A 17,741-nucleotide genomic window follows, 5' to 3' on the forward strand; every position below is an offset into this window, starting at 1 on the left:
GATTCCTACTCTTGTAGTAGAATTTTGGAACGCGGCCCCATTAATATTTTACTTTACAGCATTTTACCGTTTTACTTCCTATATGCAATCAATCCACAGATAAAATATCTTTGTGTATTCAAAGATCTCTTCACTTCGTCTTAACGGTATGTACGTCAACTTACTACAAATCTAAACAATAATCATTAGTCTGATAGCTGTGGGCGGAGACATAGTTTGGTGTCCACGTAACATTCCATTAAATAACTTAACCCAGCGTATGAATGATAGTGGAAAAACTCTCCGACATTTAGTTCCACCACCCATAAAGTAAGTTACAGTGCATTTATTATAGTATGTTAGATGCCAAGGAAAGAGTTGACTGTAGGATGACACCTTTCTCGAAACTGTAATGAAAACACTAAATACAGTACTAATTCTCGATCTTAGAAAAATATATTACGGTAACTTTTATTTTTAATTTAGCAATTAAACGGTGTCATAAATAACATGAAAAACACTTTGTTTATAAAGTGCAAGAAAAACTTTGTAAAATTTTAATGGAAAATTTCAGATTTTTTGCACCAAAACAAAAATAAATTTTTCTAAAAAAAAAAAAATATAAATAAATCAGCAAAATACGAGTATACTTATTAATAATTCACTATATAAATTTATTACTATTGAAAGTTTTGATTACTTATTTATATTTTAAATTATATTAAGAAAACTAAATAGTGCTTAATTTTTTTTTTAATATAGAATCTTACTAAACATATCTTTTCGTAACCATTCTGTTTAATTGCGCTACTTTATGTATAATAAATATTTGTTCAACACTAATCAAAGATGGGTTACAGTTGAATATGATTACATATTAAATAAAGTTTAAATGTTTCATATCTAGACGTTTATCGATTTCTTGAATATGATTTTAAGGTAAGTAACTGTTACTATCTGATCTGGTACGTGATTTACAAACGTATATGAAGTATATTAACAGAGAGAAATCCGTAACTATTGAATTCCTTTTAAAATAAAATACCGGTTAAAGAGCTTTTAACTTGAAATCCAGTCAAATTTCCTCTTCTATTTCAAAGATGATACAATTACCGTTGAACAAGTTTAAAGCGGGATAAGATAAGCGGGTTAAGGCTAACCTTAAAATCGAAAAGTTTATTTCTGTCAAAAACGGATTTCCAACATAAGACAGATACGAAAATACGAATTTTTAATACAGATGAGTAGGCAATCTTATTAAACTCTTATATGGGTATTGAAATTTAATAATAATTATATATATTTTTAACACATTTCTTTTATTAGATTAAAATATCTTTCTAGTTATATATATAACAGTAATACATCGATTAGTACATTTTGAATTAACTAAACGAAAATGATGTCGCATATTCTTCACTGAAAAATTTATAAGGAATTGTTTTTTTTCGGTGTACAGGTACTAACTGCTACGGTCATTACCCAATTTTTAGATAATATTTTTATTATATAATGACATACACGCATAATTTATTTACTTATTTAAATATTTATCGGTGTTCAAACACAAAAAAACTTTGCCAGCCTATTATTCCTGACAAATATTATACTAATGTAAATACAGAGTGTTTCTAAAATGGTGGGCTGGCATTACTTTTTCGGATTCTGCTTGTAAAACTAAACAAAAAATATCCTTAGGAAAAACGGCAATTTCTCCTTCATTCTCTCACTGTCCGCCATTTTGATATTTTATATAATAATTTACATTTCAAGTTCGGATATACGAATCACATTAATATTTGGTAAGCGTCTTGGTAATAAAGTTTTAAAATTACCAAAAAAATCAGGACTTAAATACCTTCGTAAATTACGAAATGGCGGCCATGTTTATTTTTCAATCCGTTATGTCATCATAAATGTTAGTTTGATCAAAATTTATTCAGCCTTTTATTTTAAACAAAATGACATTTTATTTTTGAAAATCGGTTAACAAATAGTCGAGTTATGGGAGAAAATTGATGTTGTTATTTTGTGTCATAATTATTAGGTGTATTATTGTAAAAAAAAATTTAATTAATTTGATACTAATTTATAATACTAGATAGAATTAACAGTACATAAAAAACAATTAATATTCATCGAATTGAACGTAAAGTAATGGACATGAAAACAGACACATAATTACAACATCAATTTTCTCCCATAACTCGGCTATTTGTTTACCGATTTTCAAAATTAAAATGTCATTTTGTTCAAAATAAAAGGCTTAATATTTTAGCAATAACATAAATTTTGATCACACTAATATTTACGGAGATATAACAGATTGAATGGCCGCCACTTTGTAATTTGCGAAGATTTTTTTATAATTTTAAAACTTTATTACCAAGACGCTTATTAAATATTAATGTGATACGTGTATCCGAACTTGAGATATAAATTATTATATAAAAATTAAAAAAAATGTGGATAGGGGTCGAATGAAGGAGAAATTGCCATTTTTCGTAAGGATATTTTTTTGTTTAGTTTTACAAGTAGAATCTGAAAAAGTATAGCCAGCTCACCATTTTAGAAATATTCTGTACATTTAATAAATTTAAATTAATCTTTAATTAGCTTTAATATGTGTAATAAATCTTTTTATAGAAGGGAAGTTTTATTTGGTTTTTCATGTTATTTTTAAATTTTGTTTATTTTTCTAAAATATTTAATTGTTTTATTTTGTAACATTTAACATTTTGTTTCGTTTAATACCTAGTTAAAATCTTCTAGGTTTTGATACCCATTTTGTTTTTAATAAACCTCGAAATTTATACGTTTGCATTCAGTTTATTTAGACAGTATTCATACCATTTTATTCAAAACAAAATTCCCTATAAGTTGTATTTAAAAGTTTTATGTGTTTATTACCCATTCAACAAAGTTATTTTACTTAATCATTAAATAGTGGGCTTTTCGACCACAATATTTTGTTTTTCATCACAGTTCTCAAAAACTACTAAAAATCCAGTTCTAGGACATATTTTTTTTTTATAAAACTGTTTTATTATCTATTTTATTTTGATAAATTGAAATTTACTAGGTTAGATTTCGTATAAAACATTAAATTTACCGGTAAATTTTTCTTCCAGCCATTACAATCTGGCTTAATTGTATCGAAAGCGCAGAAATACGAGCGAAATCTTTCGTTAGCCTGCACTCGCTAATGAAGCGTTTCCAAACCTATGGTTATATGAACTTTCTTCTTTATTTTCACTAGTAGAACATGACCTGAAATTTTGTTATATCCTTCGTGAATCATTCTGTATAATTAATTAAACGGTAAATTAATATGTTTAATAATAACCATATACGTTATAACAGACTAAACATTATTATGTATACAAAAGTAATATATGTGTGGTTATTAAAATAAAGTGCTGATAGTTTTTTGAAATTTGTTTAAATGTATTTTTGATTAAGAGTATTTGTAAATCCGTTTAAATTTTGAACATACAGAGTTAATTTAATCATTTCCGTATTCCTAATTAGGTCTGTTATGGGATTCGTTGGTGGTTATTATGGTTTATCTATTAAATATTGTGTATTTTCCTTTTATATTTATTTTTAATTTTTTACTAACTACTAAACATTTCTTTTTTTTCTGATTAAATTACTTAGATAAATCATTAAATGAAATAAATCTTAAAATATAGAATCATATTTAAGTCTTTAGCTAAGTAACGAATAATCTGTTTTATATATAATAAAACTAATTTATTTTTATCCAGTCTGTTTGTTACAATATCTAATCTATTACTTGATGTATATAAAAATAAAATACGCGAGTTATTACATTATCGAATTGTTAACAATGTTCTTTTATATTATTCTCAGAATATTTCTATAAAACCCATTAAATTTAAAAAAAATTAAATTTATATAATTATTTTTAATCTTTTACATACTTCAAAAAAATTTTAAATTTTTGTTTTTATTATATAATTTAATCAAAATTAGTTTTTAAATAACGATAATAATGAAAATAAAGAGATAAATTATCTCTAATAAACTCATTTTATTTATTTTTAGCTAATTAATCAATTAATATCTAGTTAAAATAATATTTTAATAAATTTATCCGGAGGTTCCTGGTTCGAATCCCAATCAGGCAAAACATTTTTCATATGCTACAAAATTTACATCTAATTTTCCACACGGCTCAAGATTAAAGCTTACCTGGTGAATTAATTTAAAAAAAATAAAAAAAGTAATTTTGATATTATACGTATTATAAATAATTCATAATGTTGAACATATTGTGAGATTGCGGTAATATATGAATGTTTATTTTTATCTCTATAAACGTCCTACATTTAATTTTCTTATGACAGATGTATATCTTTCTAGGAGAAAGCCTTTCTCCGTCCCTTTTTAGCACACTTTATTCTTTTAAAGTTATTGTAAAAGTAGTGTGTGATCAATCACCTATCTCGTATCAACAAAAATCTAATTTGTTTTTCTTGTAAACTTTTTCTACTTTTTTACTTAATTCTTTTCTTACTAATCTTGAGCATCATCCGATAACATAATGTTTCGCCTCCTTTTCGTCGACTTCAACACGTCTTATACGTACGAATATCAGAACATTCTCGATGAAAGATTTTATTTTATTAATTTTAAAGATGATATTAGTTTTATTTGACATCAGTTATTAAGGTATTTAGCTACCAATCAATATAAAAAGAAATCATTAAAGAGTGGAAATACATCCAACGTTTTATAAATTTGATAAATTATGTAGAAACTGGTTCAGTGTAAATTTTGATCGATGGAATTTTATCTCTATTTCAAAATCTTCCATTTTCAGAATATTTCAAATTAATGAAACCTTCAGGTTTAAAATTTTAAGGATGCAATCTATAGTCTTATCCACAACTCTGAGCTAATATTTAAAAAAAAAATTAATTAACTATAATTATTAAATTCATTAAAATTTCTGTTTTAATTAATCACCACAATGCTTTTTTTTATAATTTCATGAACATGTTTAAAAAATTATCTGATTAATGGACACTCAGGTAAACTGTAAACTATGTTAAATAATTAGGTAATTTATAAAATAAACAACATATAAGAAATAAATCAAACTTAACATTTGGATAAATTTTGTTTGTACAATATTTTCATGTTTTAATGTGATTAAAACATAGAGAGAACAATTGCACGACAACGTTATGTTTACACTTGTTACTGTAGAGAAAGTTACATAAGTCTAACCGCGTTCACAGTGCTAAGCTGTTCAAATATTTGTTCCTGAAAGGAATAAATAGGACAAGTCAGCAAATAGTAGGCTGATATGACTAACTTACGGACAATCGGGTGGGTTATACATATATACCAAGGGAAAGAAACAGTAATGAAGGTTGGTTAGGTATCTGTTTAAATGAAAAAGGAAGGGTATTGTTTTTGCCACTACCTACAATTTCATCCGTTTGCTTCGTTACGTACCCTTTATACTGATGTAAATGATTAAAGTTATTTATTAGAATAATTTTCAAATCACGTACTGAATTAAACAGATAAAAAAAAGGCGTTTTGTCAGTCAAAATTCACTCATAATTATATTAATAAAAATAAAACGTGTTTTCACACAAATTATTTAAGTAAACATTAAAAGTAAAATTTTATACGACTTCAGATATACCTTATCTATAATAATATAAGGTGTAAGCAATAACGTTTATATTAACCTAAATAGGAGGTCCGATGTGTCAGAGTTGCAAATATGCATGGATAAGGTCCGTAGACCTTATCCACGAAACTATGGATTCAAACTATTGGATATGGATTCATAAGGACTATTTACAGTTACGGGTTAACAAATTTAAAATACACTGTAAAAGTTTATAAATAATACTAAATTTACCTATAAGTGTGTTATTTTCATAAAAAAGTGCTAGTTTGCAGATGATACAAGAATAATTTAATTTACATTAAGATTTATTGATATTTATGTAACAATATTGTGAAAAAAGTCAAAATTTATATGTTCATTATTATCAAATTTAACAAAAAATAGCTTAAGAGTAGTTATTTCAAAATTAAGTAAGTGTAATATATTTTTAAAAAAACAATTTTTTTTTCTGTAGGAAATAAAATTAAAAAGAATGGAAAAAATAAGGAAATAATAAAAAGTATATGGCTACAAACAGGATGAATTTTTCTCACATATAAATAAAACTTCTGTTATAGATAAATTATTTGAGATTATGAAGAAGTGCTTTTGAATGCTTTTCTGAAATATAGAGCTTTATAAACTTGGGGTGGTAGAACCAGCAAAGTAAAAAAATACATTTCTAAAGTTGTAGTACAGACGACCAATGAAACCAAATAATTTGTAAGATATCCTATATGATCTTTAGGCCGACGATCCTGGAAAAAACACTTCATGTAGAAGGGTAGATATTTATTTCACAAGTTAAGAATGTTATAAGAGATCGTTAAAACAGATTTCTTATTTTTAAAAAAAACATAAAATTGATCGGCTAACTAGCTGGGACAAATCACGTAATAAGGATTGTTTAAAACAGTGCTATGAATTAGTAAGAGTAAAAAAGATGCAAAAAATAACGGAGAAGTAGGAGTGTATTAAAGGTATTTTCTGAGATAAAGAGGAATAGAAAGAATAATGGTGCAGAGGACTTGCCTTAAGGTAGAAAACCATACATTTATGGTGAATAAATTATTACTTAGAAAATTATCAACAAATTCAAAGACGCCTAAAAATCTGGCAAGAATAAAGAATGCTTTTGATAATCTTGTTTCTTCTGTTGCTTGGAACTTAAAAGTGGCGATTCGAGTTTCGGATCTTACAAAGATAGGACCACATTATAAAAAATTTTACTAGTACAATAATAATTAATTTTTAAGTGTATTATACATATCTGAGGTCCACATGAAGTGTTCTGAGAACGATGTACAAATCTGTACCTAATCATTACTTATCACACATCGGCTTCACTCTGGTGATCAAAATATGTTATCTTGCATAATCAAATAAATCTTCTCTCCACGTGACTTCCCTCCTTTACACAAGAAGGAATCTGTTGTACGAGGGTTATCTTTTCAAGGTCAGATCGTCACGAAATTAAAACCACAGTGAAAATAAACATTTTTTTATTTGTAACAAGTACTTACATAGTTACGCTATTTCTCTACATAGTCGCCACTCTGATTTAAACATTTGTCGTAGCGTGGTACCAACTTTCCAATACCCTCGTCATAGAACGGAGCCGCCTGTGTTTTCAGCCATGTTTCTACGCTGGTCTGCAGCTCGATGTCTGTGCTAAAATGTTGTCCTCCTAGACAGCGTTTCATATAAGCAAAGAGGTGAAAATCGGATGGAGCCAAGTCCGGGCTGTATGGTGGGAGACAAACACTTCCCAACGAAAACGCTGCAGAAGCTTTTTTGTTACAGCTGCAGTGTGCGGTCGAGCATTGTCATGGAGAAAGACAATGCCTGATGACAACATTCCTCTCCGCTTATTCTGAATTGCCCTTCATAGACGTTGAAGAGTCACGCAGTATGAGGCTGCAGTGATGGTCGTGCCACGTTCCATGAATTCCACCAAGAGTACTCCATTCCGGTCCCAGAACACAGTAGCCGTACACTTTCTGTTGGAGAAGGTTCGCTTGAACTTCTTTGGTTTACTGGAAGAATGAGAATGCATCCACTGTTTGGATTGTTCTTTTGTTTCTTAGTTTCGAAATGGACCCATGTCTCGTCCCCTGTGACAATTTTGTTCAAAAAATCTTCTCCTTCATTGTGGTAGCGCTGGAGAAACGTAGGGAGGATTCCATTCTCATTGTTTTGTGATGGTCGGACAGCATCTTGGGAACCTATCTCGCACATAGTTTGCGGTACTGAAGTCTCACTCACAATAGTGTAGAGAGCTGACCTTGAAATTTCAGGAAACGAATCACTCAATACAGAAATTGTGAACCGACGATTTTCTCGAATTGCCCTATCCACTCGCTCAACGAGATCATCGGTTGACACTCGCTTCCTTCCCTGACCGTCTGCATCATGAACATCTGTACGTCCTGCTCTAAAGATCCTGCACCACTGTCGCACTTTTCTGTCAGTCATTAAAGTTTCACCGTACAAATTACTTTATCGTCAATGAATTTCAGCTGGATTACACCCCTCAGCCTGAAGAAATCGAATTACTGCACGCACTTCACACTTGACGGGAGATGCTATTGTTGTAGACATGTTTACGTGCTAGCTGCGTTTTCAGAACTAAACGAAGTGACGCGGCGTGATTGATGGCCATACTAGAGACGCTGCACAACACATATGAGCAAAGTTTCATTTTTGCGCGGGTTTTTATTTCGCGACCGATCGGACCTTGAAAAAAAATAACCCTCATATATCATATATATATATATATCCTCATATATATATATATATATATATATATATATATATATATATATGTGTGTGTGTGTGTATAACATTCTCGTTTGTTTCGATGTTTACTTGATTACTCGTAGATTCAATATTTTGGGTACGAGCAACCGCGTATAGGTCAACGAAATATGTAGAATGATTCACGATTTTGTATTTTATTTTCTCAACCAGAAATAAACTATTTTTGTATCTGGTATAATACAAGCTGGTAACTGTTTCATGTACTGTGGCAGCTGTCCTCTATCTGCCACCACATATATGTAAAATGTCTTGTTCTCTATTCATTCTTCCGAAAGTTCATTGCTATGAAACCAACCGATCAACATTGCATTTTTAACGTGAGAAACAGCTTTTCTTGGTTCACCAATTTAGATTGGATATTTTAAAATAAGTAACGAACGCCAAGTTGTTGGAGATAATTCTTCCAGTTCGTAAAATTACGTGGAGTCATACTGAATTCAGTCAAAAAAATTTATTGTGAAGTAAATTTATTTATCCATGAACGAATAAGCTGATTAATTATGTCCCATTGCAATTTCATTCCTTCCGACCAAGTAGGTTTTCGCGATAACCCAAACGTACGATATCCTTCTTCATCTTTTGAAAACAACACTTCTTTCTAATCAGAAAGATATAAATTCATTAAGTGACCTTGAGAATAATACCTACCTTAATTCAAAATTCGTGTGCGTTGTAAGAATTCAACAAACTAGTTTTATCGGGTACAGCGCGAATTTATTACATTAGCGTATTACGCGTTGAAAAGAACGTAATGCGATTTTCGTAAAAACTGATATACGTATTTAAACATGCAATGCATGATATCTAAGATATTTAAAGACAGGCTACATTGTGATGTAAGCAATGCACAAAAAAATATAGATTTAAATATATCAGAACAATGTATTAACTGAAAACCATGATGAATAAGAGATAAAACAGCTCTGATAACTTATCAAACTGCTTATCAACTATTGTTTATTATCTAAATTAGTGTAAATACTCTGAAAAAATAACTGTAAAACTATAAAACTATTTCATTTTCTATATTTACGTTTGAATGAATATAGTTAATTTGCTGAAAATGCAGTCCTATAATAAATAACGTCTAAGATTTCCTTTAGTTTTTTACACAAAATTTTAATTATGAAATGAAACGATCCGTTAATTATTTTAATAAAAATAAAGTAAATTACTAAAAAACAATTAATGAATGAGACGACCTCAATTTTATTTATTTTAATTAACGAATATTTTTAATCTTTAAAGATATCGGCAACTAGTATAAAAGCAGTGGCTTATATTTTTTCTTAATACTTTCAGCGCTATTTACGCTTTAATTGAAGAATATAAAATGTTGTATCTATCCATTTATGTTTACCATAAAATCCTTTTTATTACAATTTACGTTTATTTGTAATGCTTTGAAACAGGAATATTTATTTTTACAAGATTACAATGCGCTCATAAAATTCTATGATATGCCGAATTTTACTTAACTTAATTGAATTTACTTTAAATTACTTCTAAATATTTATTTTGATTTTCAATTTATTCTAAAATAGACATAGAATGTAGAATGTATAGGATCTTCTGAATAGGTTACTGGCTGTTTCGAATTATTCCGAATACATACATGAAGGCATCCAATGTAGCTTGTCTTCTCTGTGTGTGTTCTATCCGTTTTCATAATACTCTCTCTTTCTCATTCATATGCACAAATACGCACATAAATGTACACAAATACGCGCTTAGAATTGAAATTCAATATAATTCACTAGATTCTGCTTATAATGTAGGTTTAACAATAAGATTTAACTATGTGAACAGTTAAATCGAACGTTGAATATATTGTATTTGTAACAATATGTAATATTGTCTATAGAAATAAATAACAATTGGTCTAATATTACTGACATTCAATATTAAAGTTAATTCATTGTAATTTATACAAGATAAAGTTATATTATTTAATTATAAAACAATGTAACATTTTCAGTATATTTTATGTAATTTAAAATAAAATTATTTTAATATAAGTTTAAAATTTTAAATACCCATTTCTTGGAAGGGAGATTTGTCATGGATATTCATCTTTTATAAAAATTACAATAAGAATTTTTTTTGTTATAAATGAACGAGCATTACTGAAACAGCTATGGTTATTAGCCATGTCGAAATTGGTAGCGTATGAAAAAATGTCATGCCTGACCGGGATTCAAACCCGGGACCTCCACACGAAATGCCTACATGCTACACACTCTGCCACGGTGGTCGGTTAGACAATTAAATTCATTAATTGTAAGAAAAAAATTGTTTCTTTCATGTAATAGATTTTTATTAAATTATTTTTTACGTTAATAATTGAAAACAAATTACCCATTTAAAAAGTGTAAAATCTTTTAAATTAACCTCAAATTATTCCTGAAACTGTCAGGAACTCTTAGTACGTCAACGGATTATGTATATATATTACGTATTTCAAACATTATAAAATTCAACAATAAAAAATATTTATATTGTTTTCAATTATTAGAATATTATAAAATTTATATAACGAATTAATCCTAGAGTTAATTAAAAAAAAAAAAAAAAAAAACATTTACAAAGAAGTTAAGACTAAATAAAGTCAGTAAAAAACTAAGAGTAGTAAAAGGTTCTTTGTTCATATGTAATGTACAAGATTTTTTTGATTTTGAAAAATTATTACTATAAAGTATGATAGCTCTGAGATACCCTAAAAAATTATTTAAATCTTAGAAAAGATTTATATCTTGAGACGAATTTTGATAATGAAACAAAAAAAAATTAATATTTTGATAATGAAACAAAAATTCTTAATATCAACGATCATGAAAGATAATGATCGTTGATATTAAGAATTATGATGTAATACATGAATTGCGTCCCGATCATAACAGTGCCGTATACAAAAAAAAAGTAAAAGCATACTACCTAAAAATATGTCAATAAACATGGTGTTTATATTGAAATACTACAATCACCATGACAAAAGAAGTACTATTACTCCACACACAAATACGCTTCTTTATAGCATTGCTCCAATGGTCTTTATTTATTGAGTAGGCAGAGCATAAATACCTTCCAACAATCCCTTCTTCATTTTCTAATCATATATCAATTTATTATAAATATTAGACACTAAAAATATTAGCAGGTTTCGTAAGAGATTGTAAGCCTCATCCAAAATGTAATTCACTATAGCTGTATTGGAAATAATGAGAGTTTTTCCAAACCAAACTAACTTTATCCTATATTAGAGACCAGTAATAATTATACAATTCTCTCATTTGTTGCTGTTATCATTAAACCAGTTTTTAAAAGTTATATGCCGAGTTGTACTACAAAAACGAATATCGGGGGTTTAATCTATTATAATGTATCTTGGATAAGGTCTACAGTAATGAATTAAAGCTATAATCAAAGAGCAAAAAGGAAAAGTTTAGTTGCAAGAATGGATGTATAATGATTTCCTATCTTTCGCTTGACAGCTTGACAACATAGTGACTCCTGAACAGAACGGAAAGCCTTATGTGTTTGTTTTACCTTTTGCTAAATATGAATCTGTAGTTACAGTTCAATGTATGTTCCGTAAAAATTTCAATTGTGATCACCAGTAACATTCGCCGATAGCATTATCAGTTTGAAACAGCCGAATGTCTTTGTCAAAGGAACAATACGGGACGACCGAGGGAGTCTTAAGAAAATATTATACTTATCTGAGAGTTTTTTTGCGAAGAAATAAAAATTTATTTTAGGAAAGCCAGCCGCGAGTTAATGAATGCCGGTAATAACAGTGTAGAATATATTAAGAAAACGCTTACATATGCGTCCATACTGATTACAGCTGTTACAGGATTTGAAGCCTACCGTCTACACTGTAGGTGCCAATTTTGCGATCGAAATGTTGCATTATGAGTTGTCAATTATCAAATGAACTCTCCAAAATTAAATAATTTCTTTGCAATATCCTGACGACAAGTTTGCGTGGTGTACTTTTCGCTGAAGCAAGCGTACCGGCTTGCTTATTTGGATATTCTGCATACATGGCTGTACGCAGACATGTATTAACTGCAAGACGGTCTAGAGAATTTTATTTGGCAACAAGGTCGTGCCAAATATAACTCATCAGTATAACTCTTATGGGACTGATGAATGAAATTTTCTCCAACTTCTGAATCGGTCGACATGGATCAGACGACAGACCTCGTTTGCGGTGACTTCCAAGGTCATTCAATCAGATCCCGAATGGGGTTTTCCTTGGAGGTTTTATAAAGAATATTGTGTATGTGTCTTTGCTAGCTGCTGATCTTCCTGATTTGACATATAAGATTAAAACAGATGTCGCTTCCATTACTCCAGACGTGCTGATTAAAGTATGGGACAAAATGTTTTCGTTTAGTTTGTAATTTATTGTAGATCAAGTTAAGAGATATTAAATAGCTTTAAGACCTCGATATTGATTTTTTATACCCTCTGTATTGAAAAAAATAATCAGAGGTATCATGAATCACACGAATTGTTCATAAATGTCATATGGACGACTTTCTTTTTGATTATCGTTTGAAAATAACTTAATTATGTTGTTCAGGATTCATCATTAGCATTTAACGATGCAGTTGTTAAAAGTAACAACTAATTAAAAGAACTAGTTTTTAATCTAATTATTTGGTTTAGAGGTAAAAGAATTGTTTTAGTACTTACGAATTTACCACCGGGTTGGTCTAGTAGTGAATGCGTCTTCGTAAATCAGCTGATTTCGAAGTAAACGCAGTTAATTTTATACAGATTTGAATACTAGATCGTGGATACCGGTGATCTTTGGTGGTTGGGTTTCAGTTAAGCACACATATCAAAAATAGTTAACCTGAGACGGTACAAGACTACACTTCACTTACACTCACACTTATCATCCTCATTTATCCTATGAAGTAATAACTGACGGTGATTCCCGGACGCTAAACAGGAAAAAAATACTTATGAATTTAAAAATAAACATATAGAACTAACGTCTATAACAGTATACCACCTAGAAAAATATAACATTAATTAAATTTAGGATACCTTTATAAAACAAAAATTGATTAATATTTGGTAACTTGTAACTAATTTTCCTCTTACAATAATTTTCTTTTTATAACATACCCATTTTCTCTATACGAATAAAAAGTTTTAGAATTAGATATTTTTGATTAGGTAATAACCTTTTTTTAACTAAAGATTTGAAATCAATTTTTTTTTTATTTTTGAATTTTTTAACCCATTGGGTTGATCTAGTGGTAAACTCGTCGTCGTAAATCAGCGAATTTCGATGTTGAGAGTTCTCAGATTCAAATCCTAATAAAGATAATTGCTTTTATTAGGATTTGAATACTAGAAGATCGATACTGGTGTTCTTTTGTGGTGTTGGACCTCACGATACGTCTCACGAATGATCGGCCCCAGATTTTTCAACACTATTAACCACACATATCACATCGGTGCAATTTCATTACACTGATAAGTCGCTAATAATTTTAATTGTTGATGCGATTTTAAATAAAAATATTTTAAAAAAAAGATTTTTTGAAAATTCCTAAACATGTTTATGGATTTTATAAAAATCAATATTTATTTACAGTGATCCATTATTTATAAAAATTTTTAAATATTTCTGAAAATTTAATAGAGATTAAGAAAGAAAATCAAATTGTACCGATAAATAGTTCGAAATGTGCATTTACTGGATTTTATTGTAATTATTGAATTAAATATTCATAAAATATTGGTACTATATTGGAAAACGTAATATAATTTCCAAATCTATTCCATAATTTTTTTTTCTATTTTTGTTAATTATTCATGAATAAAAATGAACTATCAATACGCTTGGTTTGTCTTTTTAATTTGCATATTTAGATTACATAAATAATTTAAAAATATACAAGAAAGGTGATTTATATTATACATTAAAAACTAAGAAAAAATCAATGAAAATCTACAGGAAAAAATACAACTTTTATTTTATTAACATTACAAAGTGAAACCTAAATTCTTAAATAAAATTTAATCAAATAAAGCACAAAGTAAACAAGATAAAACAATTTCAGTATACGTTATAATATCAGGTTAGTAGAACAATTTTGAGCACATCAAAATTACAATGAAAGAAAAAAAATATGAACGAGGTTTTTTTATGGAATCAATCATTCATAACAAAGATTGAATGATAAAAAATAAAAACATTCGCTTTAACCCACCATGAATGGTGGGCTTTTTTATTAAAAAAATAAATACGAAATTACAAAAACAATTTTAATAAATAACCCAATAATATTTCTACGGAATGAATAAAACTACATTTGAAAGTATTTTCCAAAAACTAAAAAAGTTAATTAGAGATAGTACAATGATATCTCTAATCTCAACAAAGGTAAGTAAATTAATTTTTTATTATGATTAGTACATATAATACACTGCATAAATCACGTCAATAATCAGTAGATGTGTTTTTACACGGGTAAAAAAGAGGACTACTCAAGCGCTTACCTAGATGGGTCAAGGGAAAACCTTGATTAGACCAGCATCAAAGTACAGCACCAAAATCAACTAAAAAATAAATTTTATTAAAGTCATATTTATTATTTAAAATAGAAATACATAAAAATTATATTAAGGTAAATGCATGAAGATATCAAATATAAAAAATAATTCAAAATTTAGAAGGCGATAATGAAATTTATAACTGTGCAATAACTGCACACACAACAACACACACACACACACACATATATATATATATATATATATATATATAAAGCAACATGTCATGAGTGGTTCAAAATCAACACCTAACAAGAACTACTGAAGATAAATTAATGAAAATTTCTATACACGTTCGTTCTAAGTACACACTAAGGAAGAATTTTTTTTGAAATTCCGAGTTTAAAGGGTTAAAATTAATTTTTTTTAAACCAGACTATTTTTTTTAATTTCTCGGAAAGAAATGAAGATATCACCTTGATATATGCTGAGTGTAATCTTCATGCGAATATCTAAAAGCTAATCTAGATTTTTCCAAATTCGACCTTGAAAGACGTGAAGAAAGGTTTTTTTTTGTCTTCAGTCATTTGACTGGTTTGATGCAGCTCTCCAAGATTCCCTATCTAGTGCTAGCCGTTTCATTTCAGTATACCCTCTACATCCTACATCCCTAACAATTTGTTTTACATATTCCAAACGTGGCCTGCCTACACAATTTTTTCCTTCTACCTGTCCTTCCAATATTAAAGCGACTATTCCAGGATGCCTTAGTATGTGGCCTATAAGTCTGTCTCTTCTTTTAACTATATTTTTCCAAATGCTTCTTTCTTCATCTATTTGCCGCAATACCTCTTCATTTGTCACTTTATCCACCCATCTGATTTTTAACATTCTCCTATAGCACCACATTTCAAAAGCTTCTAATCTTTTCTTCTCAGATACTCCGATTGTCCAAGTTTCACTTCCATATAAAGCGACACTCCATACAAACACTTTCAAAAATCTTTTCCTGACATTTAAATTAATTTTTGATGTAAACAAATTATATTTCTTACTGAAGGCTCGTTTAGCTTGTGCTATTCGGCATTTTATATCGCTCCTGCTTCGTCCATCTTTAGTAATTCTACTTTCCAAATAACAAAATTCTTCTACCTCCATAATCTTTTCTCCTCCTCCTATTTTCACATTCAGTGGTCCATCTTTGTTATTTCTAATACATTTCATTACTTTTGTTTTGTATTTGTTTATTTTCATGCGATAGTTCTTGCGTAGGACTTCATCTATGCCGTTCAATGTTTCTTCTAAATCCTTTTTACTCTCGGCTAGAATTACTATATCATCAGCAAATCGTATCATCTTTAACTTTTCACCTTGTACTGTTACTCCGAATCTAAATTGTTCTTTAACATCATTAACTGCTAGTTCCATGTAAAGATTAAAAAGTAACGGGGATAGGGAACATCCTTGTCGGACTCACTTTCTTACTACGGCTTCTATCTTATGTTCTTCAATTATTACTGTTGCTGTTTGGTTCCTGTACATGTTAGCAATTGTTCTTCTATCTCTGTATTTGAACCCTAATTTTTTTAAAATGCTGAACATTTTATTCCAGTTTACGTTATCGAATGCCTTTTCTAGGTCTACAAACGCCAAGTATGTTGGTTTGTTTTTCTTTAATCTTCCTTCTACTATTAATCTGAGGCCTAAAATTGCTTCCCTTGTCCCTATACTTTTCCTGAAACCAAATTGGTCTTCTCCTAACACTTCTTCCACTCTCCTCTCAATTCTTCTGTATAGAATTCTTGTTAAGATTTTTGATGCATGACTAGTTAAACTAATTGTTCTGTATTCTTCACATTTATCTGCCCCTGCTTTCTTTGGTATCATTACTATAACACTTTTTTTGAAGTCTGACGGAAATTCCCCTTTTTCATAAATATTACACACCAGTTTGTATAATCTATCAATTGCTTCCTCACCTGCATTGCGCAGTAATTCTATAGGGATTCCGTCTATTCCAGGAGTCTTTCTGCCATTTAAATCTTTTAATGCTCTCTTAAATTCAGATATCATTATTGTTTCTCCCATTTCATCCTCCTCAACTTCCTCTTCTTCCTCTATAACACCATTTTCTAATTCATTTCCTCCGTATAACTCTTCAATATATTCCACCCATCTATCAACTTTACCTTTCGTATTATATATTGGTGTACCATCTTTGTTTAACACATTATTAGATTTTAATTTATGTACCCCAAAATCTTCCTTAACTTTCCTGTATGCTCCGTCTATTTTACCAATGTTCATTTCTCTTTCCACTTCTGAACACTTTTCTTTAATCCACTCTTCTTTCGCCAGTTTGCACTTCCTGTTTATAGCATTTCTTAATTGCCGATAGTTCCTTTTACTTTCTTCATCACTAGCATTCTTATATTTTCTACGTTCATCTATCAGCTGCAATATATCTTCTGAAACCCAAGGTTTTCTACCAGTTCTCTTTATTCCGCCTAAGTTTGCTTCTGCTGATTTAAGAATTTCCTTTCTAACATTCTCCCACTTTTCTTCTACATTTTCAACCTTATCTTTTTTACTCAGACCTCTTGCGATGTCCTCCTCAAAAATCTTCTTTACCTCCTCTTCCTCAAGCTTCTCTAAATTCCACCGATTCATCTGACACCTTTTCTTCAGGTTGTTAAACCCCAATCTACATTTCATTATCACCAAATTACGGTCGCTATCAATGTCTGCTCCAGGGTAAGTTTTG

At 29.2% G+C, this 17,741-nt stretch overlaps 1 long non-coding RNA gene across 1 annotated transcript in view; it reads left to right on the forward strand.

Annotated features, from left to right (window-relative positions):
* LOC142322951 (uncharacterized) overlaps nt 1-17,741 on the forward strand; it is a 1,078,737-nt gene that overhangs the window by 480,544 nt on the left and 580,452 nt on the right. The window lies entirely within an intron of this gene.

Source organism: Lycorma delicatula, chromosome 4 (genome assembly GCF_047948215.1).
Source record: "Lycorma delicatula isolate Av1 chromosome 4, ASM4794821v1, whole genome shotgun sequence".
Classification (NCBI taxonomy): domain Eukaryota; kingdom Metazoa; phylum Arthropoda; class Insecta; order Hemiptera; family Fulgoridae; genus Lycorma; species Lycorma delicatula.